This window comes from Rana temporaria, chromosome 8, assembly GCF_905171775.1.
Source record: "Rana temporaria chromosome 8, aRanTem1.1, whole genome shotgun sequence".
Classification (NCBI taxonomy): domain Eukaryota; kingdom Metazoa; phylum Chordata; class Amphibia; order Anura; family Ranidae; genus Rana; species Rana temporaria.
In genome coordinates this window covers 26,577,787-26,605,060 of record NC_053496.1, presented here as the reverse complement: position 1 = coordinate 26,605,060, position 27,274 = coordinate 26,577,787, and the positions used below count along the sequence as shown (strand labels likewise).

The following is a 27,274-nucleotide window of genomic DNA, read 5'->3' as shown; positions in this document are numbered from 1 at the left end:
ATTTCCCACTAAAAACATGTAAATGTATACTAAAAACATATTGAGCATAATACATTCTATGTCTGCTTACAGATGTGTTTGCTTAACAACAGATAGATTATAAAAATGGGTTGTTTGAAACCAGCATGGTGCACTAAAAATTTCCCTTTTAAGCAGGGGTGTCCAACCTGTGGCCCATGGACCTCATGTGGCGCAATAATAAAATAATGAATGTGATGTCAACACAAAATCGTAAACTTACTTAAAAACTTAGATTTTTTCTTTTATTTATTAGTTTACACTTAGGAAACACATACGGCCAAAGTAAAATGTGACAGTGTTTCCTTACTAGACTTTTATAAGTTTTATATTCCCATAAAAAAAATCCCACTCGTCACAACCCAAATATCTGATGAGCACCTTGAGAATTCATTAAGAATTGCTACTACATTCATCGAACCAGATATTGATTTGTTCATTTATCAAAAGCAGTGTCAAATATCGCACTAGTTTTATGGTGCCCTCTTTTACTTTTATAATAATAATAAAAAAAAAATTGTCTTACTATAGGTACATTATCTACAGTATATCAGTGATTGTTAACTTGTGGTCTGTCCGACTTTTTCTCCTTATCAGCTATCCTTAGTGAAGATGTATTTTATGTGTGTCCCAAGACAATTCCTCTTCTTCCAATGCAGCCCACAAAAGGTCAAAATGTTCACCCCCTGCAGTAAAGGATCTCCAATCCAATTCCCTGCAATGCCTCTCCCCCCCATCCCCCCCCCCAGTCTTAACATGACATGTAATCTTTACAATGATTATCACACGTACCTTTATTTCAGGTGTCTTCTTGCTGATAACACAACATGTATTTTACTCTTCTCCCTTGGTAAGCGGTCCTTACTACTTTGCACATCTAGAGAGTGACATTGTTGCCCATTCTTCTTTGCAAAATCGCTCAAGCTCTGTCAGATTGAATGGAGAGTGTCTGTGAACAGCAATTTTCAAGTCTTGCCACAGATTCTTAATTGGATTTAGGTCTGGACTTTGTCTGGGCCATTCTAACACATGAATATGTTTTGATCAAAACCATTTCATTGTAGCTCTGGCTGTATGTTTAGGGTCGTTGTCCTGCTGGAAGGTGAACCTCCGCCCCAGTCTCAAGTCTGTTGCAGACTCTAACAGATTTTCTTCTAAGATTTCCCTGTATTTGGCCAAGTCCATCCATCTTCTCATCAACTCTGACCATCTTCTCTGTGCCTGCTGAAGAAAAGCATCCTCACAACTTGATGCTGCCACCACCATGTTTCACTGTGGGGATGGTGTGTTCAGGGTGATGTGCAGAGTTAGTTTTCCCCCACACATAGTGTTTTGCTTTTAGGCCAAAAAGCTCAGTTTTGGTCTTATATGACCAGAGCACCTTCTTCCACATGTTTGCTGTGTCCCCCACATGGCTTCTTGAAAAATGCAAACGAGACTTCTTATGGCTTTCTTTCAACTTTCTTCAACTTTCTTCTTGCCACTTTCCATAAAGGCCAGATTTGTGGAGAGCACGACTAAGTTGTCCTGTGGACAGATTCTCCCACCTGGATCTCTGCAGCTCCTCCAGAATTACCATGGGCATCCTGGCTGCTTCTCTGATTGAATGAGTGAGATGTTCAAAGCTTGGGATATTTTGTATAGCCTAACCCTTCTTTAAACTTCTCCACAACTTTATTCCTGACCTGTCTGGTGTGTTCCTTGGCCTTCGTGATTCTGTTTATTCACTAAAGGATTCACTAAAGGTTCTCTTACAAACCTCTGAGGGCTTCACAGAGCAGCTGAATTTATACTGAGATTAAATTACACACAGGTAGACTTTATTTACTAATTGGGTGACTTATGAAGGCAATTGGTTTAAGTGGATTTTAGTTAGGGGTATCAGAGTAAAGGGGGCTAAATATTAATGCATGCCACACTTTTCAGATGTTTATTTGTAAAAAAAACAATTGCAAACCATTTATCATGTTCCTTCCACTTTATAATTATGTGCCGCTTTGTGTTGGCCTATCAATTAAAATCCCAATAAAATGCATTTATGTTTTTTGATTGTAACATGACAAAATGTAAAAAAATTCAAGGGGTATGAATACTTTTTCAAGGCACTGTATGTGAGCACTGTTTTGTGCACCAGTACTATGAGCCCAGAATGAGTCCCATTCAAGCTGGAAAAGGACGGAAGAGCAGTGGTGGAACATGGAGAGAGTAAGTAGTGCTGTTCAAAAAAAAATTGAACTGGGAAACCCAATTTATAAAAAATAAATAATGCTTAAAACATTGCCGCTCCAGCAAATATCCTGTAGTTAAAGGCCCCTTCCACACGGGGTGGATCCATTTAGCGGAGTTCGCCAGCTCTATTGTTCTACGCTAAGCGGGTGGATGACAGGTCCGTATCTGCTCACTGAGCAGGGAAAGCCTGTCAGAGCACCGCTGATTCCTATGGAGAGCTCAGACGAAAACAGACAGCATGTCCGTTTTCATCAGATCTCATTCGATCTGCCAAGATGGATGGCGAACGTATTGCCATACATGTTTTTTTTAGCGGATCGGATGGCAGACGGGCGTCAGCGGACACATCTCTGCTGACATCCAGGACCAGACTGGGACAAAAAAATAGGCCTGGGCGGCGGTGGTTAATGATGGGATGTGGGGTTCCAGTACCTTGTACCTCTGGACCCCTTTACATTACACAGCACCCTGCACCTCTGGACCCCTTTACATTACACAGCACCTTGCACCTCTGGACCCCTTTACATTACACAGCACCCTGGACCCCTTTACATTACATAGCACCGCACTTCTGGACCCTTTTACATTACACAGCACTCTGCACCTCTGGGCCCCTTTACATTACACAGCACCCTGCACATCTGGACCTCTTTACATTACACATCACCCTGCTCCTCTGGACCCCTTTACATTACACAGCACCCTGCACCTCTGGACCCCTTTACATTACACAACACCCTGCACCTCTGGACCCCTTTACATTACACAGCACCTTGCACCTATGGACCTTTTTACATTACACAGCACCCTGCACCTCTGGACCCCTTTACATTACACAGCACCCTGGACCCCTTTACATTACATAGCACTGCACTTCTGGACCCTTTTACATTACACAGCACTCTGCACCTCTGGGCCCCTTTACATTACACAGCACCCTGCACATCTGGAACTCTTTACATTACACAGCACCCTGCTCCTCTGGACCCCTTTACATTACACAGCACCCTGCACCTCTGGACCCTTTTACATTAAACAGCACCCTGCACCTCTGGACCCCTTTACATTACACAGCACCCTGCACATCTGGACCCCTAACCATTACACAGCACCTTGCACCTCTGAACCATTTTACATTACACAGCACCCTGCACCTCTGGACTACTTTACATTACACAGTTTGTTACACAGACACCCCCCTAACAGTTCTGGACCCCCTGCATGTCACACATACCTCCCTACAGCACAGAACCCCTCCTTACAGTACAGACCCCCTCCCTACAGTGCAGACCCCCTCCCTACAGTGCAGACCCCCTCCCTACAGTACAGACCTCCCTACAGTACAGACCCCCTCTACAATACAGACCCCCTACATTACAGACCTCCTCTACAATACAGACCCCCCTCTACAATACAGCCCATACAGACCCCCCCTACATTACAGAGTTGTGGCCTGTGGCCCACCGGGCATTTACCCGGTATGCCTCATGGCCAGTCCGGGCCTGCTGACATCCATCACCCCATAGGAGTCAATTGATGGCCCGCTCGGATACACTTGAAAAATAGACAGGCGAATATGAGCAGTCTTATCGTGTGAAAGGGGCATGTGACAAACAAAAGATAAACTTACTTAAATATTTTGTAATGTGTGAAAATGAAAATCTGAAAAACAAGTTATATCTTTTCACCGAGAATGTTAACATATATGATCATCAGGTAGCAAGATATCTATGCACTTCATCCATATTTTTTAAAGTTACATTTTTAACATTTATTTTATATTTTTATGATTTCAATAAGACATTTTTTTTTTTACATTTAATACAAGGTATGTCCATAATCCTAGTGTTGCAGAGCATTCTTTGTTTTTTAAAGCATTAGCACAGCAGTAGTTGTTCACGTTGAGACTGACTCTCTAATTGACAAACTCTATATGGAGCCATACAGAGCAGAAAAGGATGGCCAACTCTTCTAACTTACTGGCAGTATCATTTTAGCTTTAGTTATTCAGATATATACAGTAAACAACAGTTTTATTTATTTATTTTTAGCACAGCTAAAGTCTAGCTTAGTCTGTTAAATATCTGTACATGAACATAGAGCTTCACATACTAGATTCAGATTGTAAATACAATATTTACATAAAATGGTTCATATTTACCACATCAAATAATTCAAGTATTTAAAAAAAAGTTGTGTTTTAGTCCTGAAGATAATAAATACAGATTTGACATACTGTACAACGACCCTATACATTCCCATTAAATAATGATGGCCTGGGCCATTTATATTAGATAGCCACAGCTGCAAGATTTTGTAGAAATGGTATAACAATATTAGGATAAAATACTAATAATTAAATCAAATAATTATAATATACAGTATAACCAATATATTTTTGTGAATGTGTGCAGAAAGTTATTTGATGTACAGTTTAAGATGGGATGTATGCTTACCAATTTCTGTCTTCAGGCGCAGCACAAGACACACGGGTTCCTGCTACTCATTTGATTGAAGAAGAATTACCTACAAAACACAATATGCAGATCATGGTTTCAATATTTGATTTTTAGCTGCATATTTTGCAGCAGTCTGCAATAAGTATTTTATTTTACTTTCTTGTCTATACCCCACCCCTGGTGCCTGTTTGTTGTCTTTTTGTTTCCTGTGTATTGTCACAATCGACTGTTTGCTGCCCCCCTACAAACATATTGTAAAGTCACCACTTTTTACGCAGAGCACACACTATAAACCAGTGGTTCTCAACCTGGGGGTCGGGACCCCCTCGGGGGTCGAATGATGATTTGCCAAGGGTCACTGAATCTTGGGCTGTTCCTGATACTGTTACCACTCTCTCCCAGCCTTTTCGTGACCACCCAGCATTGCTGTCCCTGAAGCCTGTGGCCGCCCGTCTGGGCTGTTCCTGGAGCCTGCGGCCACATACTCAGCCTCTTCGCAGCCACTCATTTAATTCACGGCATTACTGGGGGGCAGAGACTAGAGGTCAATAATGAAGTAAAAATAATGGAATCCAACCTGGGGTGTATAATAAATATTCCAAACCTCTGATACGTCTATAGAAGACGGGATACCTCCCAATAGACACTGGGTAACATGTAAAAAAGAGAAGGATGAGACAGAGGTCTCAAATAATGTCTTTGAGGGAGAATCAGCAACAGGGTCAAATGGAATGGTTACAAAAACTTTATTGATGAATACATATACAGTTTAATAAATAAAGGTCCAACTGGGGTGGTACAGAGACCTCCTGAGTGGGACCCGTTCCTCCAATGTACAGTTATCTATAAAAATTTAAAAAATTACAATGTTGTAGAGACTCGAGGTCAGCTGACTGGTGAGGAATGTGAAGTGGGGGAGGCAGCTGAAGGAGACCCTATCTCCTGATTTTGGCATAGGTGTCACTGCTGCGAGACACCACTACTGCAAAATAAATTTGGGGCCAATCACATGCCTTCCCGATGGTGGATGGCATCATGGATAAGTATCTGCCTTTCTTTCAGAGCATTGAGGACACCATTGATCCTGACAAATCTCCAAACTTACAAGGAACCTCCAACATGCTTTACTGTCGCTTGAAGACATTCGTTATTGTGCCGCTCTCCAGCCCTTCGGTGAACAAACTGTCTCCTGTTACATCCAAATATTTCATTTTGACTCATCGGTCTAGAGCTCCTGCTGCCATGTTTCTGCTCCCCAGTTCCTATGTTTTCCTGCATATACTGTAGGAGTCGCTTAGCCTTGTTTCCACATTAAAGCTATGGCTTTTTGGCTGCAATTCTTCCATGAAGACTACTTTTGGTCAGAGTTCTTGGTCAGTAGAGGGGTGTACATCAGGGGTGCCCAACCTTTTGAAGAGTGGGGGCCACTTAAGCTACTTGGTAAACAGTCGTGGGCCATAATGAGCGGAGTGGTGGACGGCAGCCTGATCTACTCTATAGAGCCCACTCAAGTCTTTTTTTTAGCGGATAGGATTGAAGGTATGTGTTTGTAAACAGAAAAAAGTCCATTTATATCTGCCACTCCTTAGAGGTGAATGGAGGGTCCAATTGGGTCAGACTGACCGTGTGAAAGGGGCTTAAGGCTGCTTTCACACTGATGCACTGTTTAGCCGCACCATGGGTTCACCTGTGGCTTTCCTGCAGGTTAGCTGCACTTTGCCATAGACTTCTATTATATCCTATAGGTATGGTGCACCTTCAGAAAGCACACCAAACTTGCAGGTAATAGAAGTCTATGGCTCAGTGCAGGTAACCCGGAGGTGCACTTCTCTGCACCTGTGCATCAGTTTGAAAGCAGCCCAGTAACCACTGCAGAACACATATGCCCATTTATACACTGTGATTTTAGTAATAAACTTAACTTTAATAGCAGTATTCTACTTGAATCTATTCTATCCCAGAGCAGGAGGTCGCAGGCCACATTGGAGGGCTCTGCGGTCCACATGTGGCCCCTGGGCCACGGGTTGGGCACCCCCGGTGTACATGGATCTCATTGGTTTCCACCAGCCTTCCTACTGTGTATTCTGACAGCAGGTAGACTCCCCCACTGTCAGAATACACAGATCACCACTGTAGCCTATTTCCTGTGGTACTAATTTAGCAAAAATATACCAACAGGGTCGTCAAAAAAAAAATCTAATCGATAGATCAAATTCTGTTCAACCACAGTGCCCACACATGACTTTAAATTCGACCAGTCCCTGCTGAACATTAATTCTTTAAGGGCCAGCTTCAGAGTGCACATGCACAGTGGCGGCTGGTGCTCCATTGTTAGGGGGGGGGCAGGGCATGACCCACTTCCTGATTGGCCCGGGAGGAGAATAAGTGCGATATTAGCGAATATCCATTTGTTATTGTCACACACCTGGGTGGGCTCGGAGCACAGTGCTCTGCGCCCTGAGCCCACCCTTGTTGAAGCCTATGAGAGCCTCTGGCTCTAATCACATGCTTTAACCCCCCCCGCCAATTGGAATCCATGGTCCGGCACCCTGTATGTAGATCAGGGGGCTTGACACGCAGATAGGGGGGTGGCGCCCCTGCACCCCTAATGGACGGGCCACCACTGCACATGTACAGAGGCTGCTAGAATCTCTCTATGGCTCCCTTTCTCATGCCACAGTTCTCTAGCAATTCCTAGACAGCAGCTGTGAAAAATCAGGCTGGAAATCAGACTTTTGAAGTTAAAGTTGGTTCTTACACTCTGTCTGGGAACAATAGTTCCATGTCGCCTTAAGGCCCCTTTGACACTGGGATAGTGGGTGTCGGCAGTATTTTTAGCAGCCGTCAATTTTGCGGCACTATTCGTCCGCTAGCGGGGCGCTTTTACCCCCCCCGCTAGCGGCCAAGAAAGGATTAAAACCACCGCAAAGCCCCTCTGTAGCAGCACTTTGCCGGTGGTATAGCCGCGGTGCCCATTGATTTTAATGGGCAGGAGCAGTATACACACTGCTCCTTCACCGCCCCAAAGATGCTGCTAGCAGGACTTTTTTTACCGTTCCTGCTAGCACACCGCCACACTGGAGAGACAGCAGCGGCTCTATCAGGGTGCTTTGTAGACAGAATTTTTAGTGTGAAAGGTGTCTTAGTGACTGGCTGGAACTATCATCTTTTTCTATAAGCCAATAGATCAGCCAATAGAAATAATAATATAACAAGGACAGGAAAGATAAAGGAAGCTAAATTGACAGTAAATAAAGTAATTTTTTACACAGAATATCACAGATGAAGGTGTTGCTAGATCTGTGTTATGAGAGAGGGAGCTGACAACAGTCTCTCTGTACAGGTACTATAAAATGGGATAGTAAGAGGAATGGTATGGGTCACTTTAAGCACTGAAAATGCTGTATACAGGAGATAGTTTATATAGTGTGTTTATATTTTGCTAGAAGAGCTCATTGTGATCTACCCTCATATTGGTAGTATAATCAGAGAGCCATTAGTTATTTGTTTTTCATCTGTGGAAAAACAAAAATCTTTTTGATTATCCCTAAGCAAAAACATTGCATATACTGCATGTAAGTGTATAGTAGATACATGTAACCTATAGATTAATTCCTGTTGATAATTTATCTCTATGTTTCCTTCTACTAATGGTGTTGATATACAAGCACTCTCGATGTCTGCACAGCTTCAGCTTTTGTGTCAATCTATACAAAGATCTCTTTGTTTTTGCTTTTTTTTTTGTTGTGGAAGCGGATATGCAAGGACTGAAAAGTGTGTGCCACCATTTATATTGCACAAATCACTGAAGGCTTCTTATTTCATTATGCAAACTCAGACCGCATACTGTATAGTTCAGATTCTCCCACTTCTGTTCTTTGTGAATGTCATTAAGTTCAAATATTTATAATGTTTATTTACCAAGGCCACAATACAACTTCAACTTTCATTTGTTTTGTGTGATCATATCAATGTAACATGACTGCTTATTGGTTGCAATGTGTTATTTTACTGCAAGCAGCTCTACCAGGGCCATGACCACTATTTGGTGGTGCTATAATTCCACTGACAGTGATTCCACAAGCGTCCATCAGTACATCATCTTACCACCAGGAGGTGCTGTTTTCTCAATGCAGCCTACAAACAATGCAGCACACATGCAGGTAAAAGTTCATGTAAACTCAGTCACTAAAATCTCAAAATTGTGACATTAATCTCTTTTCACACTTGAGTGTAGCTGCGTATGTAGCCAATTATTTTTTGCACAATTCTGTGTTATTTGGGCATTTTTACAACTGAAGTTCTATACAGGAGCTTCTATGGAGCATGATTACATGTTTTTGGCCTCATAGGGGTACATTTACTAAGCAATAAATACTGCATTATTTTTTTTATGGTAAAATATCTCATGTGGTATTTATCTCAGTTAATTAATGGATGTGTTCAATTTTTTTTATTTTTCAGTATTCAGCGCATTTTTTTATTGCAGACTGGACCTCCAGCTGCATCAGTAAGTGAAATGTGACAGCTCCTGTTCAGGGACACTGTTTGTTACACCTGCTGGTGTTCTCATTCCTGCCCAGCTGGCAGGTAAGCAAAGAAGTGGAGACAGAACGGTTCCCCCACACGCCATACCACGCCATTCGCTTCAGGCCTAGTATGAATTTTAAGGGGGACACAATGCAAAAAAAAAGTACCATCCTAAATTCCTTACCAGACCCTTAACCGAGCAGGCAGCTAGTAAGAAAGGGGGGGGGGGCATCAGTGAACCTTACCAGGCTAAATGGCCTCAACATAGGGGAGTACTCTGCCAAAGCATCTTATCCCCATGTTGATGAGGACAATATCCTCTTCCTGACAACCCTGGCGAGGTGGTTGTGGGGGTCTGCAGATGGGGCTTATTGGAATCTGGTAGCCCCTTTAACAATAAGTTGGCACCCAGAAACCGATCCCTCTATGTTTATGAGTACCCTGCTCATTAAAAAAAAAGACACCCAAATGTCTGACAAGTCGTTTATCAAAAACAAAAGTGTCCCACGATGTACATCCATTGTCAGTCTTGTCAACATGTTCATATTTGATTAATGATGTCATCCCGGGTAATCCTGCCCCTTTGTTCTCTCTAGCAGCTGGGACCTGGAGGTGTCATTCTGTGAAAGGGAACTAATGGGATCGGATTTGTCTCCGCAGGCATCTGTTTTTTTCTTTCGGTGGGACAGTGGGCATAATTAATTGTGAACCTGCATTGCTGGGTGACATGATTGACAATAAATTGTCTAAAAAATGTGTTTGTGTTTTTTTTTTAGGGTTATTCATTAACACGAGGGGGGAGGGGTAAGACAGGTATCTGGACACCCCCTTATTGTTAAAGAGGCTTCCAGATTCTGATAAGCCCTTGTCCTCACCAGCATGTAGACAAGCCCCCCCCCCCCCATCCTCTTTCCTAGCCTGCTGGGCTGTATGCTCAGATAAGGGTCTGTTATGGAACTTTGGTGGGTCCGCAAGCTATTTTTTTTTTTTTTTTGGCGTTGGGTACCCTTTATACCAGACCCAAAAGGCCTGGTATGGATTGTGGGGTAAAAACCGGCGTGTTTGCAAAGGCCACGTGCAGAGCCCACCAGGAAGTCAGCACTGTGCTGCGCTAATCACAGACAGTGAGACATTTCCCGATCTCTGTAGCCGCGCATCGGGACAATGTCTCGCCGCCTGTGATTAGCGCAGCGCCGACTTCCTGGCGGGCTCTGCACGGAGCTTATCCTTGTTGTGGGGGAATCCCCATGCTGTTTTTTTTTTTGTTTTTTTAACACTGTCTCAGCCTCTTTGATTACATTCACCTGTCAGCCAAGAATCCCCAGCTCACTGCTGGGGATGAGCCAGGTAGGAATGAGGCACTGGTGCCGGCTCCCTGACAACCAGTATCGCTAAGCTGCAGCTGTCACATTTAGCAGTGGTAGTAATGCCGCTGCTAAATGTTTCAATTCTCATTTTGTATGTTTGTTAACCACTTCCATACCGGGCACTTACGCACCTTCCTGCCCAGGCCAATTTTCAGCTTTCAGCACTGTCGCACTTTGAATGACAATTGCGCGGTCGTGCTACACTGTACCCAAAAAATTTTTTATCATTTTGTTCCCACAAATAGAGCTTTCTTTTGATGGTATTTGATCATCTCTGCGGTTTTTATTTTTTGCGCTATAAACAAAAGAAGAGCGACAATTTAAAAAAAAACCCAATATTTTTTACTTTTTTATTTAATAAATATCACAATTTTTTTTAAAAAAACATTTTTTTTCCTCAGTTTAAGCCGATACGTATTCTTCTACATATTTTTGGCAAAAAAAAATCGCAATAATCATATATTGATTGGTTTGCGCAAAAGTTATAGCGTCTACAAAATAGGTGATAGATTTATGGCATTTTTATTTTATAATTTTTTTTACTAGTATTGGCGGCGATTTGTGATTTTTTTACTGTCACCGTGACATTGCGGCGAACACATCGGACACTTTTGACACGTTTTTGGGACCATTCACATTTATACAGCGATTAGTGCTGTACATATGCATTGATTACTGTGTAAATGTGACTGGCAGGGAAGGGGTTAACTACTAGGGGGCGTTGAAGGGGTTAATATGTTCCCTAAGATGTGTTATAACTGTAGGGGGGAGGGGACTCTCAAGGGGAGGAGACCGATGTGTGTTCCTCTGTACTGGGAACACACATTGGTCTCCTCACCGCTGACAGGAGGTGGATCTGTGTGTTTACACACACAGATCCACACTCCTGCCGTGATTACCGACAATCGCGGGCACCCGGCGTGAATCGCGGCCGCCGGGCACCCGCTAAGGGTCACGAGTGTCGCCGCGGGCGCGCGCCCTAGATCGCCGGGAACGCAGGACGTCATATGACGTCCACCCGGATCGAGGAGGGGTTCCTGCCGCCGTCATTTTACAATGACGCGGTAGGGATGTGGTTAAAAAGCGGGTGGCCACAAGATAATTAACAATTTATTTTTATTTTTTTTGTGAATTGACTTTATCTAATTTTTTTTGTGCAATATTTACTGCAGGTAATTACTGCATTTGGGATGTTTACCACAAATGCCTTAATTAATTGTAGTGAATTGACACTTTAATTATGGAATGCAATATTTTCTAAAAAACATAAACACTTTATGCGATAAACATTAACAAATTGACCACACTGACTGTTATTGTGGTAGTGCCTAAAAAAACATGTAACATGCATTTTTGCAAGGTTTTTTTTTTCATACTTTCATTCATGTCAATGGAGCAAAAATTACCCCACCCTGCTTCAAAATTAGCTTGTGTACTTTTTGTAGCTTCAGGTGTTGAGCTACAAGTGCCTGAACAGAGACAACTGAAAGCATAGGATTTGTCTTGTTGAGCACTTTGGATCTTTGAGCTTCATGCTACAAAAAGTTTAAGGGGGCTTAACCACTTCAGCCCCGCAAGGATTTGCCCCCTTACTGACCAGGCCATTTTTTGCGGTTGTGCGACGTTGTACCCAAACAAAATTTATGTCCTTTTTTTCCCACAAATAGAGCTTTCTTTCTTATAGTGGTATTTGATCACCGTATCGTTTTGTTTTTTTTTGCGCAAAAAAACAAAACAAAGAGCAAATTTTTTTTTTTTTTTTTTTACTTTTTGCTATAATAAATATCCAAAATATATATATATATAAAAACACATTTATTCATCACCATAAAAAAATTGGTAAAAATAGGCGTATATTGATTGGTTTGCGCAAAAGTTATCAAATCTACAAACTATGGGATAGATTTAGGGATAGAATTTTTTTATTGTTATTACTAGTAATGCAATTTTTAGCGGGACTGCAACATTGTGGCGGACAAATCTGACCCCAAATTACACTTTTTGGGGGCCAGTGACATTATTACATTGATCAGTGCTATAAAAATGCACTAATCAATGCAAAAATGACAATGGCAGGGAAGGGGTTAACACAAGGGGGCGATCAAGGGGTTACCCGTGTTCCTTCAGCGTGTTCTAACTGTAGGGGGGATGGGCTGCCTGGGTGTCAGGTCACCTGTGGCCAGGTGACAAGTGCACCCCATTGGGGTCAGGGATGCACCACAGGGTAGTGAACCCTATAGCCGACTGCTGCAATCAGAGAGGAAGCTTGAGCCCAAGATTCCCCAGGGCGCAGAGTCTAAGACCCAGCTTTGTGTTCACCAGAGCCTCTAGTGGTGAGGATGGCCTTCGCTGCAGCTGGATCCAGGTCGCGACGCCTGGGATTCCCTAGGTCACACTCCACAGGGAGAGAGGGGAAGCAGCAACCAGGACAAGCGATAGTGATGGGTAAGCCGAGGTCAGGGCATCGGGCAGACAAGGGTAACCGAGGGACAGGCAAAAGGTCAGGATCACAGGCAAACAGGAGAAGTCAGGGACGAGCCAAAAACGGTACACAGAAAGGTAAACATACCAAAACTGCAGACAGGAACTTAAACTAACAACGAAGTTGAACAGCAAAGCAGACCTGCAGTGCAACAGTTAATATAGACTTCCTGGGATGGCCTGGGGTGGGGCCATACAGGAAGGAGAGATGATAAAAAGGCAGCCAGAAGAGGGTCAGGCCTCTAATGGACACATGGGGAGAAGGTAAGCTGCCAGACATTATTGCATGTCCATGACACTGGGACATGACAGAGTTCACTGTTCCCGATCACTGGGAACAGTATCTCTTTGTCATGCCTTCTGGCAGAACGGGGAATCACCTTGTTTACATAGGCAGTTACCCGTTCTGCCTCTCCTCATCGCGATCACGGGTTGCTGGCGGACATTGAGTCCGCCAGATCCCACGGGCACGCCCCCGCAGTGTGAAGCAGGAGCGAGAGTCTCCCCTGCCGGCGGTGCGCACCCACAACTGCGCGAGAAACCATAAAATATCTAAAGAAATAGAAACACAAGTAAATACAAATACTTTCCTATCTATTTACCAATGCCAGCAGCATGAGGATTAAAAATGAGGATAAAAAATAATCAATGTCAATTTAACTTGTAGTTTACCCATTCATGACAGGTTCACTTGAAAGCCTCCCTGCAGCCTCATTTCCCTACCACTGCTTCATTAAATACACTGGGTATGTGGAGGAGTAGTGTCACATGACTTTTTCCTTCTTCCATAATGAAGCACTAAACATCTAAGCTGCTGAATGCAGGGTCGGTGCTACTACTAGGCAAACTAGGCAGCCACCTAGGGTGCACTGCTGCCTAGGGTGCCCAGCCATTGGTGTTCCTACTTTCTTCTCTCTGCAGCAAGCAACTAAGTCTCAGTAGCTGCAGGCAGTGTCAGAGGCACAGTGGAGGACTGTGTCTGTGTCCCGACTCACGAATGAATGGAAGCAAGCAAACATTCATGAATGGGCACTGGTAGGCTGCATTTGATGGGTGCTGGTGAGGCTGCATTTGATGGGTGCTGGTGAGGCTGCATTGATGGGTGCTGGTGAGGCTGCAGTAGATGGGCACTGGTGAGGCTGCATTCCATGGGCACTGGTGAGGATGCATTCGATGGGCACTGGTGAGGATGCATTCGATGGGCACTGGTGAGGCAGCCATGATGGGCACTAGTGAGGCTGCATTTGATGTGCGCAGGTGAGGCTGCATTTGAGGATCACTGATGGGCTGTATTTGATGGGCACTTCATTAAAAGGTGGGGTATACAAGGGCAGGGCAAATTGGGTAGAGTCAGGGGGGGCAGCGAAATGAGGTTTCGCCTAGAGTGTCAAAAATCCTTGCACCAGCTCTGGCTGAATGCCAAGCTCAAAAGTTCCCATTGAGAGGGTCCTGTAAATTCTGATCCTAAGGCAAATTCCCCCATCAACACAGACAATGTTGGTAGGTGAAACCCTCTTGCTGAGCAATTGTCTTCTCCCCGCGTGGGGGGTGGGGGAAGCTGTCTCCATTGGGAGAAGACAGTGATTATTGATAGCAGCTATAGCAGCTGCTAACAAAAATTGCATGTAAATCTCGGCTGGTTCAGCAGGAGATTCAAATCATCTATGGCCAGCCTAACCAACGTGAAACTGAAACAGATCTTGCTGGACTAATCCCAAGGATCAGACTCTTCTTTTATTTATGATTTACAATGTCCTTGTGTCAGTGAGACCACCTGGCTCCTTAGGAACCTGCTCAATCACAGGATCCTGCAATATCTTATGATGTTTATCTAGAATAACTACAAAATGCATCTTGCAGACAAAACCTCTCTCTTTTTATGTCTATGGCAGCTAGATATGCTTTGGTGTGAAATTAGGGGCTCCAATCAGCTGTAGCGCCTGTGTACAGGTGCTATGTTAAATTTAGAGGGGGATGAGAAAGTTACTTTGCTCTCATCCATGTTGATTTATGTAAATTGGGTTTCTGCCAGGCTAGGCTGTCCTGTGGTTTCTTTCTGTGTTCCAGGGATACCTTTCCATCTCTGGGTGACAGGTGGCGCGAGAGGAGTTCAGGCAGAGGCGACTTTCCCCAGCAGCCAATCAGAGGAGTGTTTCCCTCGCGGGGCATGCTGGGGGAGGGTATTTCTTGGGCAGATGCCATTTTGTGGGGTCTTTTCGTTCGTTCCTGGTTCCAGGTGCGGCACCCACCTTTGGGGTATTCGCACATCACGGGCCCCGGCGAGATGGCCTGGATGCATGAATCTATGTATTGTTTTCAGTGGCAGTGCAGGAGCGAGAGGGGGCGGCACTCCTGCGCCCTATCTGGACGCACCACCACTGATAGGCCCTGTGTTCATGTGCCCATATCGGGTTAAAAAGCAAATGGACATCTTCAGAAGCATGATGTGTCCAGCACATTACAAGCTCCATCAAGAGCCATTTATTAATTTATAGGCACACAAGCAACATTTTGGAGCCTACACCAGCTCCTTCATCAGGCAATGACAGTGAGGTGCCTGATAAAGGAGATGTTGTAGGCTTCAAAACGTTGCTTGAATTTACCTGTGACTAATAAATGGCTCTTAATGGTGATTTTGATATCCTGCTCTGAAGATTCTTGATGGTGTTGCCATGCACCATTTGGTTACTGTAGCATTCCCCTACATTTAGCCTTGTACGGTTTGAAGTACACCACACCTCCTGAATCATCTCTGTGTTGATTGGTGAAGACACAGACAATAATACATTTCTGAGAGAGGTTCTAAAACTTTCTTAAAGGAGAAGTATGGTCAAAGCATGTTGGGCTCTACTTTGGATCAAAGGAGTGCAATTTGTGAGGGTTCCACCCAGAAGCCTAGATCGGGCAGCTGGCTCAGCCTTTCAGCGGGCCACTGGCAGACTAAGCAAGCCACTTCCTCCCCTCCCCAGCCTGATGCTCCATTGAGCGCTGGAGGGGCGCAGCAGGAAACCAGTGACTGACAGTCACCACTCTCTTCTCGGTGGTGTTTGATCGCTCAGTTCTCAGTGTAAAGGCGGCAGGGGACAGATGCAGCATCAGATTTTTGGGGAAAACCAAATGTCTCTTTTACTCTACATAATGTACTTTTATTGTTATCTGTGTCACAGTTTGAAGGATTTTCTCCTAATTCCTTCCTTTATGACACCTGTCAAAGAGGCAGGAATTGAAGAGATATCCTCTTTCTTCCTAATTTGTCTGATGCCCATGAAACAGATGGGAAGAGAGGAAAAAAAATGCCACAATAGGGAACAAAAAAGCTGACAGATGTTGTAACCCTGCCTCATTAAAAAGTGGCTAGAGTTTACACACATATAGGAGTGACCTTGAAGCTATGTTCACACAGGTACCATATGTGGAAATGCATCTAGCTGTACCAGGCATGTACTGGCCATTGGGACTACAGGGAGTTTTCCGGTGGGCCGATGGCTCAGCGGGCCAGTTTCGGTGACAAAGTAATGGCTGTGCGGCCCAATAATTTGAACACTGCTGTACTGCCTAAAAGAGAAATAAAGTAGAACTGCTAATGGCCCCAGTGTATAGGGGGGGCTTGGGTGGCCATCGAGGTTGGCTGGCCGGGGGGGTGGGTTTGTCTGGCCGGCCGGGAAATAGGAGAGACCTTTTTTTATCCGCACTGCCCATCACCTTACTTTATAGTGCGCAACCCAGGTCAGCTTCAGCGCCGCTGCATTGCTGAAAGGCAGCCAATGGCTGTGTAGCAATGCCGTTTTCTGAAATTCCAGCCAATGAGGCTGAAGCAATGGTCCTGCATGTCGTTAGCCCTCCCGCTTCACTTGTTTTGTGTGTGTTTGCAAAATTAAAGTGGGCTGGTCCGGATGAAGTCCAGGGCCAAATTTTTGTCCCAGTCCAGCCCTGAGCTGTACTATTATTAAAGTTGTGGTAATTTAGTTTAACCTTGTCTAAAAATTAGGTACATGCTGGGATTTCCCTTTAGGCTCCATTCACACTTGCAAAACTCCAATGTCATTCGATTTTCAGTGCAACTTTGGAGCGTGACTTTATTACAACTTTTTTGCCCTCTAAGGCACTAAGTCACATCAAAAGTCACATCAAAGTAGTGCAGGCACCTTTTCAAAGTTTCTGTGACTTTAAGTCACACCAATTTGAATGAGGACCATTGAAAACAAATGACAAGTGCTACGACTTGTCATGGGAATCCAAAGTCACAAGGCAAGTCACACAAGTGTAAATGGAGCCTTAAAAGCAACTCCCTGAAATTAAATGTAACTTTTTTTTTCGTGCAAATAGGCTTTGATTCCACACCAGCTCTTTACTGCAGCCTGGGACAGTAGCCAGAATGTCCAGCTCCATTTCCATCCAAATTTGGGTTTTTAGCTAACCTACCATTGTCACCAGCCTACATGAGTTCTGCATACAATCTTGTGTAGAATCTGCTTGGAGGGTATGTGATGTAGTCAGTGGTGTATTTTGGTTTTGTGCTGCCCTAGGCAAGACTAAAAATGGGCAACCCCCCCATCTAAATTTGTCCCACCCCAGCCGCTTTAAAAAAAAAGGGCAAACGTAAATTTTAACTATCTATAGGCAAAGGTTACAGAGGAGGTCTGGTGCTAGAACTACTGCCCAAGGGCTTTCACACTGGAGTGGTGCACTTGCGTGACATTAAAAAAAGTCCTGCAAGCAGCATCTTTGCAGCGCTTTAGGAGCAGTGTATAACAGCTATGCGTGCCCCTCCACTCTGCTGTACATTCACAGAAACCTTTGTATTTTATGAATGAGTTCACATAGTACAAAGGCTTCTGTGATTGGGCAGGAGGAGGAGATGGGTATGCATAGCAGCTGCATCGATTCTACACTTGAAAGAGCTGAGACTATAGCATGCAGCGTCAGAACTCCTGGAAGCGATCTTCCTGGAACACAATAAACCCATCAGATATAAATTACAGAGATAAGTAAACAAGGTGGCTTGCACCTTGCTAGACTTATCCCATAGTATGCCTGCACTTTTTACAAAGTTGCTGAATTTCTGGAGTTCAGCTTTAAATAACCATTAATATTTAAAGTTATGTGTATCCTTACTTGAATTTTGGTGATCTTTGTTTATTTTCTCCAGGTCTTTGCAGTGATTCAGCTTAAGACTTAGCCACTGTGCAAAAGCTTCCAGTAATAAATATCACGGAAAGAACGCCTTGTTTGTCCTTGAAAAAACAATAATAGACGTATTACTTTGTAATCCTAAGTAATGACAAAGTTATTGCAATAGCAATGTCTATAGCAGAAATGTAAAAATTGCTCTGGTCCATGGAGGAATGTACCGTTTTGAGAGCTGAAGTGGTTTAACAGGAAGGATTCACACCTAAATTTTGATCAATCTCTGATTATTCTTGTAATGTTGACATTCTGGTCTTCCACAAATTTAAGTGATTGCTAAATCACATTACCTGACCCCAAATGTAAGCAGTGGATTGGCAGACCTATACTTACCCACTGCTGTTTATAAACAGCACTAGATAACTAGCCACCAGTTGGCTGATCGATGGGGTGGGCTTTCGGGTTGTTCCTTTGATAATTCATCACAGCAATCACATGGTGCCGTTTACAGTGTTTATCCCTCCCCTTCCCCTTACAACAGGAGAAGAGGAGAGATTGCGTGCATGTGAATAAGGACAAAAAGAATGAATTGAAGGCTCCACATTAGTTTAATTTGTTTCAGTGACACAGGGTGATTTTTTTTAACCCTTTCATGCCCCCCACCTAGACATATGGGGCCGGATTCAGGTAGATCGACGCATAGTTATGCCGGCGTAGCGTATCGAATTTACGCTACGCAGACGTATAGCAGAGCAGCGAGCACAGTATTCACAAAGCACTCGCTCCCAACGTTGCGCCTGCGTAACGTAAATTCCTCGGCGTAAGCCCGCCTAATTCAAAGTAGGTGGAAGGTGGGCGTGATCCATTTAAATGAAGCGTGACCCCATGCAAATGATGGGCCGAACGAATGGCGCATGCGCCGTCCCGTGGACCCATCCCAGTACGCATGCGTCAGAATCACGTCGTAAATACTCCATAAGATACGTCGAATCACTGCCTACGACGTGACGTAACCTACGCCCAGCCCTATTCACGTACTACTATGTAAACGGCGTAAAATACGACGGCTGTACCCTGGTCCATACCTTAACATGACTTACCCCTGCTTTATGAGGCTTAACTTTACGCCGGACGTACGACTCATTCTATGCTTAGCCCTGACTAGTGACATGCTAATTGAGTCAGGGCCTGGAAGACATTCCATTGTCCTTGTGTAAAGGTGTTAACCCAGGTCTGCTCCCAGAACTCTAATTATGCATGCTAAATACTGTTTATGTGTGATAACACTGTCTAAAGCCTAGTGATGCTCAGAGGTGTGAATAGGTGTCAAGCTGTATGCAGAGACGGAATGTCTGCCTAGGGAACTCATTGTGTGATGGGGTTTTGTTTGTTATGCTGTTAATGAAGGAATGTGCAGTGATTAGACATGATAATTATAGGCCGGCGTCGACCTGTCTAGAATGGTTAGTAATTAGCCTTAGTGTGTGGGTGGGGAGTTGATTGTTCCTTTAATGCCTTGTACGGTATATAAGCTGAGAAGAAACCATTAAAATTGTCTTCATTTGAAACAAGTACAGAGCTGCGTGTCTCGTCTTGATTCTGGGGAAATGGGAGGCCTGCTGGTTTGTCTGTGTGTCAGATAAGCTGTCGTAGTTGATGGAAGGTCGTAAACGGTGGTGACCGTTACAGTGGTGGCACAGCAGTGGGATAATTCCATCGCTTAAAGGACGGCTACAAGGACACGGGACAATGGAGACGCTGTATGAACGGCTGAAGCTCTCTTCCCTCAAGGACTTACTGGAGAGCCGGGGCAGATCGGCCAGCAACCGTAAGAGAAGGGACATTATTGCAGAGCTTGTCCAAATGGATAGAGCTGAAAGACCCAGCATAACGGACAGGACACCCGATGAAGAGTTTTTTGACCGGGCTGTTAGACGTGGACTGGCACAGTATGGACCTAATCCTCCACCGGAGATCATAGACCGGGTTATAGCGGCTGTGGATGCCACTTGGCTAGAGCAAAGAGGTGCTGCAGCAGCAGAAGTCACAGCAGCACCAACTGAAGAGAGGGGAGAGGTACAGATGCCAGTCACCATGGAAGTGGAGTTCCAGGGAGCCGGGGCAATTGGCCCCTCTCCCCAGCAACAAGCTGTGGTGGTAAAGCATTTACTCCCAGCTGAATCCCTGGCAGCAGGGCAGGATGCTACTGGCTGCGGCACACAACTGCAGCTTGAGCTGACATCGGGGGATGGGACTGTGGTCTCCCCTCAAAGCGACCCAGCAGAAGGGCTGGCAACGGAACAGAGTGCCACAAGTCTCTGCTCTCAACTAGCAGGAGAGGGAGTTCCTGTGGGAGTGGATGGGACTGTGGTCTCCACTCAAAGCGACCCAGCAGAAGAGCTGACAACAGAGCAGAGTGCCACAAGCCTCTGCTCTCACCTAGCAGGAGAGGGAGTTCCTGGACCAGTGGATGGGACTTCAGTCTCCACTGGTATACCCCAGGGATGGGGGCCAGTTTGCCCAGATCCCCAACAACATGATGGACTGAGCCCAGTCACCCTGTCTTCTCTCCAGCGGCTGAAAGGACTCCAGGGAGAAGGGCCAGTCCCGGCCTCTCCCCAGCGGCAGGCAGGTTCTCTGAGAGAGACAGAGGTTGGCAGGGTGAGTAATGCTCTGTTTGGAGCAATTTATTTGGGGTACGGTATGGAGGAGCATTGGAGGACTGGATCTACTGACTGACTTCGGAGTCAACCCGTTCGGGGTCTCCTCCTGTGTCAGTCTCCCACCGAAAGGGGAAAGATGTAACGGAATGACCCGGGACACCCAGAGACTTTGTGAGGATGGGGGATACTCCTGTGTCAGCGTCACTGATAACTCTTGGGTCTGAGTCCACCCTGTGCCCTTTGGGTGGCAAGTGAATCATAACTCATGTATTACATGAGATAGGACATCACTGATAGTTCGTATTGCAGGATTTTGAGATACTGCAGGATGTTGGCCCAATCAGTCAATAGTGACTCATTCTATGCTTAGCCCTGACTAGTGATATGCTAATTGAGTCAGGGCCTGGAAGACATTGCATTGTCCTTGTGTAAAGGTGTTAACCCAGGTCTGCTACCAGAACTCTAATTATGCATGCTAAATACTGTTTATGTGTGATAACACTGTCTAAAGCCTAGTGATGCTCAGAGGTGTGAATAGGTGTCAAGCTGTATGCGGAGACGGAATGTCTGCCTAGGGAACTCAGTGTGTAATGGAGTTTTGTTTGTTATGCTGTTAATGAAGGAATGTGCAGTGATTAGACATGATAATTATAGACATGTCAAATCGCATCTCAAATCGTTCCAAATCGTACCCAGTGTGAACCAGGGCTTAATGTCAGTCAAACTATCACAGCACTGAAACCTGAAAATGGTCTTGTAATGAATTGGTAATACAGGCTGGTACTCAAGTGGTTTATAACTGATTCACACTAGCTACACAGGAAAACTTACCATATTTTCTGGCGTATAAGACTACCTTTTACACTTAAAAAAATGCCCAAAAACCCGGGGTCGTCTTATACACTGGGTATAGAATGCTGCCCGATGAATGTCAACCCCCTGGATGCTTGCTGGATGTTCAGTAATACAGTATGTGGCTTCAGCCACATACAGTATTTGCCGCTGAGCCAATCCTGGCAAGCGATGTATTCTATTAGTATACTACCACTTTAAGATAATTTCCACAGTTTTTATTTTCATGTTGGTTTACAGCGCAGTTTCCGTATTTTCTTTTGCTTAATTATTTGTGTTGTCGCACAATTTTTCACTGCTGCTTTATATTCATAATATTGCATTTACTGCTAGGTTAGATGCATTTTCAGTAATTCACTTATTTGTATTGTGTTTAGTCACCATTAGGGAGCGCAGTATTTTCTCTTTTCTGTTTTTCCATTGTAATAAAGTTTTATTATACATTTTCAGCCCTCCGTGTTAAGCTAGTTATTTATCACTGCTGCTATGTTGGCGTCAGGAAAACAGAAATTTGTTTTAAATACTCCAATCGTAATTTTCTTTTCTTGATACCAATCCATGGCAGCATAAGATCTCTGCCTTTTTTGATCTTGTTATTTTTCTTACAGAGAATAGGGGAGGTTGCTCAAGCTTTCTTTAAATAGATATATCAGGTCCTGTGGGTGGATATAGGGGCGGAGCTATAGCACATGTATGCTGCCATGGATCAGTGTCAGGAAAGGAAAATTACAGTAAGAATTTGCTACAATTTCCTTTTTTTATTATTATTATTTTATTATAAGAGAGGGTTATATCTTGTCAGTTAATTGTTTGCCATTTGTGCCCCATTGGGGAGATTTCCCTTCACTTCTTGTCCCATAGCCAAACAGAAAGTGAGGGGAAATCCCGGCAAATTAAGGGAATCCCTTGGGCCCCCCAGGACACCAGAGCTAGTGTCCACATTGTACGATTTCCCCTCTATTCGTTTTCTAGAGACAACCCACAATTTGGGATTTTATTTTACTTTCACATTCAATGATAATAGTAAACAAATAGAGGGTAACTCTCCCTAATGGGGACACAGCAAAAAAAAACTGACAGGTGTTCTGATCCACCTCCACTTTAAAAAGAAAAAAGTTTTGCCTTTGGTTATACTTTACCCATTTGCCAACAGCCTCATGTAAGAGTATGGTGGCAGAGCGGCTTTCCTGCGCTGGATCACATGTCGATCCAGCTCTTCAGGGTAGAGGGCGTGCGCACGCCCGTCACGCTGGCTGTGCAGTGATTGGTCACAGCACAAGCTGATCAGTGGGTCCCGGCTAATGATTGCTGGCTGACACCTGCTGATCGGTGAAGAGGATGACAGGACAGAGCTCTGTGAATGTAAACAACACAGAGCTCTGTTCTATCAGCGGGGATGCTTCGGCATTTGTTTCCCTGCGAGGCAGACAATAAAAACCAGCACATCCCTTACTAAAAACACCACATAGTGAATGCCCGCTAATGCTGCGTATACAGGATTGGAAATTCCGACAAGAAAAGTCCAATGTGAGCTTTTGATCGAAAATTCCGACCGTGTGTAGGCTCCATCTGAATTTTTCTGTTGGAATTTCCGTCAAGAAAAATTTGAGAGCTGGTTCTTGTAGGAAATTCCGTTTGTCTGTATGCAATTTCGACGCACCAAAAACCATGCATGCTCGGAATCAAGTCGACGCATGCTCGGAAGCATTGAACTTCATTTTTCTCAGCTCGTAGTAGTGTTGTAGGTCACCGCGTTCTTGACAGTCGGAATTTTGTGTGACCGCGTGTATGCACACAAGTTTGGGCAAAATTTCCAATCCTGCGAATTTCCCTAGAGCTTTAACCCCCTTCCCAGCCAGTGTCATTAGTACAGTGAAAGATTTTTAGCACCGATTACTGTATTAGGCCTCATGCACATTGGATGTTTCTACAGCTGCTGTTTTTGGCTTTAGGCGTTTTTTTCTGCAGCCAGTAAGCTCTCCAGCATTTTTGGGCTGGAAAAAAAACTCTGGGCCAGATTCACGTAGAACTCCGGCAGCGTAACGTATAACATTTACGTTACACCGCCGCAAGTTTTCAGCGCAAGTGCTTCATTCACAAAGCACTTGCCTGTAAACTTGCGGCGGCGTAACATAAATCTGTCCGGCGCAAGCCCGCCCAATTCAAATGGGGCGTGTATCATTTAAATTAGGCGCGTTCCCGCGCCGAACGTACTACGCATGCTCTGTTTTGTAATTCCCCCCCGTGCTTTGCGCGAAATGACGTCGCACCGACGTAATTTTTTGAACAGTGACGTGCGTTACGTCCTTTCCTATTCCCGTACGACTTACGCAAAAGAAAAAAAAATTTAAATTCGACGCGGGAACGACGGCCATACTTTAACATGGCTAGTCTAAATATAAGCCATTGAAATAGCATGCGTAACGACGGGAGATGTAAGAGAATGCAACAAGCGTGCATAGCTTCGTGGATCGCCGTAAACAGCTAATTAGCATACCCGACGCGGAAAACTACTCAAACTCCACCCAGCGGGCGCCGAAGTATTGCATCCTAAGATCCAAAGGCGTACGAAGCCGTACGCCTGTCGGATCTTAGACAAATGCCGTCGTATCTTTGTTTGAGAATTCAAAATAAAGATACGACGCAGCAAATTTGAAAGTACACCGGCGTATCAGTAGATACGCCGGCGTACTCTCACTGTGAATCTGGCCCTCCAGATTTAGTGGGTTTTAAGCCCTTCATGCCTAAGCCTTTTTCTGACACTTGTTGCTTACAAGTTAAAATCAGTATTTTTTGCTAAAAAAATTACTTAGAACCCCCAAATATTTTATATATATTTGGCAGAGACCCTATAGAATAAAATAGCAGTCGTTGCAATACTTTCACACTGTATTTGCGCAGCGGCCTTTCAATGCTATTTTTTTTTCATGAATACACATTCATGAATGAAAAAAAAAAAAAAACAGTAAAGTTAGCCCAATTTTGTATTTTTGTATAATGTGAAAGATGATTTTACTCCGAATAAATAGATACCTAACATGTCATGCTTTAAAATTGCAGGCACTCATGGAATGGCGACAAACTACAATACTTAAAAATCTCCACAGATGACCTACAGGTTACCTCTTTGGAGTTACAGAGGAGGTCTTGCGCTAGAATTAATGGTTTTGCTCTAATGATCGCAGTGATACCTCACATGTGTGTTTTGAACACTGTTTATATTTGTGGGCGTGACGTACGTATGCGTTCACTTCTGTGTGTGAGTACGGAGGGATGGGTGCTTTCAATTTTTTTTCTTATTTTTTTTTTACACTGTCACTTTACTTTTTTTTTGTTTTTATTACTTTTATGTAAACATCCCTTGTGGCAGTAATAGTCAGTGACAGGCACTTTTGATGGAGGGATCTGTGGTCTATAGCAGGGGTCTCCAAACTTTTCAAACAAAGGGCCAGTTTATTGTCCCTCAGATTTTAGGAGGGACAAATTGTGGCCAGTGGGCGCAGAATATGTCCCGGGCCCAGCATCAGTGAGAATAAATATGGCCTCAGGGTTGGTGGTCAGTAGGAGGAGGAGTAGTGCCCCTATCAGTAGGAGGAATAGTATCCCATCATTGGTATAAGTGGAAGAGACCGTGCCCCCTTGTTGGTGTCAGTGGGAGGAATAGCGCCTCATATCAGTGGGCGGATTAGTGCCCTAAGGGCCGGATAAAGGCTAGCAAAGGGCCACATCTGGCCCTTGGGCCATAGTTTGGAGACCCCTGGTCTATAGGACCCCAAATCCTTCCTTTGCACTAAGAAAAAGCATTTAAAACGCCAAGTTTGGCTGTTATGAATACTGTATTTTTTATTTGGCGCCTTTGAAGGAGAAGTGTAGCCAAAGCTCGAAACTAATTGCACTCCTGTGACCCGTTTTTATCAGAGAGCGGGCTGAAGTGACACTGGTTCTGGTGACAAAAGAGATTTCCTCTTACTTCCTGTTTTGGCTATGGGACAGGAAGTGAGGGGAAAGCTCCCCAGTGGCCCAAAAAACAGACAGGGGGTAATAACCCTCCCTTACTCTATCCAGAAAAAAAAAGTTTTGCCTTAGAGTAGTACTAGTTCTACTCTAAGGCCACTTTTACACTTAGGCGCTTTTCAGGCGTTCTAGCGCTGAAATTATCGCCTGTAAATCGCCTCTCATGCCTCCCCAGTGTGAAAGCCCATATGGGGTGATGCGCTTGCAGGACAGTGAAAAAAAGTCCTGCAAACAGCTACTTTGGGGCGGTGCAGGAGCATCTGTACACACCGCTCCCAAAACGCCCTGCCCATTGAAATGAATGGGCAGCGCTTTTTTGGGGTTAAAGGCACCCCGCTACCGCCCACACATCGCTGGTAAAACGAGCGACGCTTTACCACTAGCGCGGGGCGGTGTTCAGTGGCCTAACAAAACAGTACAAGTGTCAGCAGACAGGGAGACTCTCAGACCCCTTTCACACTGGGGCCGCGGCCACATTAGCGCTAAAGCACCGCTTGTTTTATCAGTGGTTTAGCGCCGTTTAAGACCCCTTTCACACTGAGGTGGTTTAGCGCTGGAAATAGCCTCTGCTAAGCACCTGAAAACCGCCTCCCATACATTCCAGTGTGACTTTTCACACTGACGCGGTGCGCTTGTGGGACGGTCCGAAAAGTCCTGCAAGCAGCATCTTTGGGGTGGCTTGGGAGTGCTGTATTTTGCGCTCCAAAAATGCCCTGCCCATTGGAATAAATGGGCAGCGCTTCTGAACTGCGTTTCGGAAGCGATGCAATACGCTGCAATACAAGAGTTTTTAACCCCTTCTTTGGGGGTTAAAGACACCTGAAAAGTGCTGCTTAAACGGTGCTAAGGCTCCACTAAATTAAGCGGCCCTTCAGCGCTAATGTGGACCCAGTATGATAGGGATCTAAGCGGCACTTTTTGGCCTTTAGCTGGGCACTTTTAACCCCAAAGGGGTTAAAAACTCCACTGTTGCGGCGCTTCAGAAGTGCTTTTCAGGCCTTTCGGAAGCACTGCCCATTCATTCCAATGGGCCGGCGTTTTGGGAGCGCTCCCAAAGTGCTGCCTGCAGAACTTTTCGGAACGTCCCATGAGCGCACAGCCCCAGTGTGAAAAGTCACACTTGGGAGGCGGTTTTCAGGCACTTAGCAGAGAATATTTCCAGCGCTAAAACACCTGAAAACCGCCCTGTGTCAAAGGGGTCTTATTTTTCCTGTATACATTTCTATTTGGCAATCCTTCTCCACATAATGTTTACTGGGATAAGAAGACCATGTCTGGTCACCACTGGCAACCAACCAGCCGCCATTGCTTGCAGCCTTGGTTGCCATGGATAACTTGCCTAGTTCCTCACAGGGGCTCGGCTTGTTGTTTACCTGCCTCTTCCTGTGTGTGAGGTAAAACTTTATCCCTCTCTGACAGTCACCACATTCCACTCTCTTCCCTCTTCTCCCGCTTCCAGCCCGTGACGTCACCCCGGCCTCACGTGACTCCCCCCACAACAAACTTCTCTCTTATCCCACCTAAAAAAAAAAAA

The 27,274-nt window shown here is 44.7% G+C and overlaps 1 long non-coding RNA gene across 1 annotated transcript; it reads right to left on the bottom strand.

Moving 5' to 3' along the window:
* Positions 1 to 4,702: 4,702 nt before the first annotated feature.
* On the bottom strand, positions 4,703 to 27,265 carry LOC120946749. Its single transcript, XR_005750784.1, has 3 exons — positions 27,114 to 27,265; positions 18,200 to 18,318; positions 4,703 to 4,773 (listed from the first exon to the last, which is right to left on the bottom strand). It is a non-coding gene; the product is annotated as an uncharacterized LOC120946749 (long non-coding RNA).
* Positions 27,266 to 27,274: the final 9 nt, after the last annotated feature.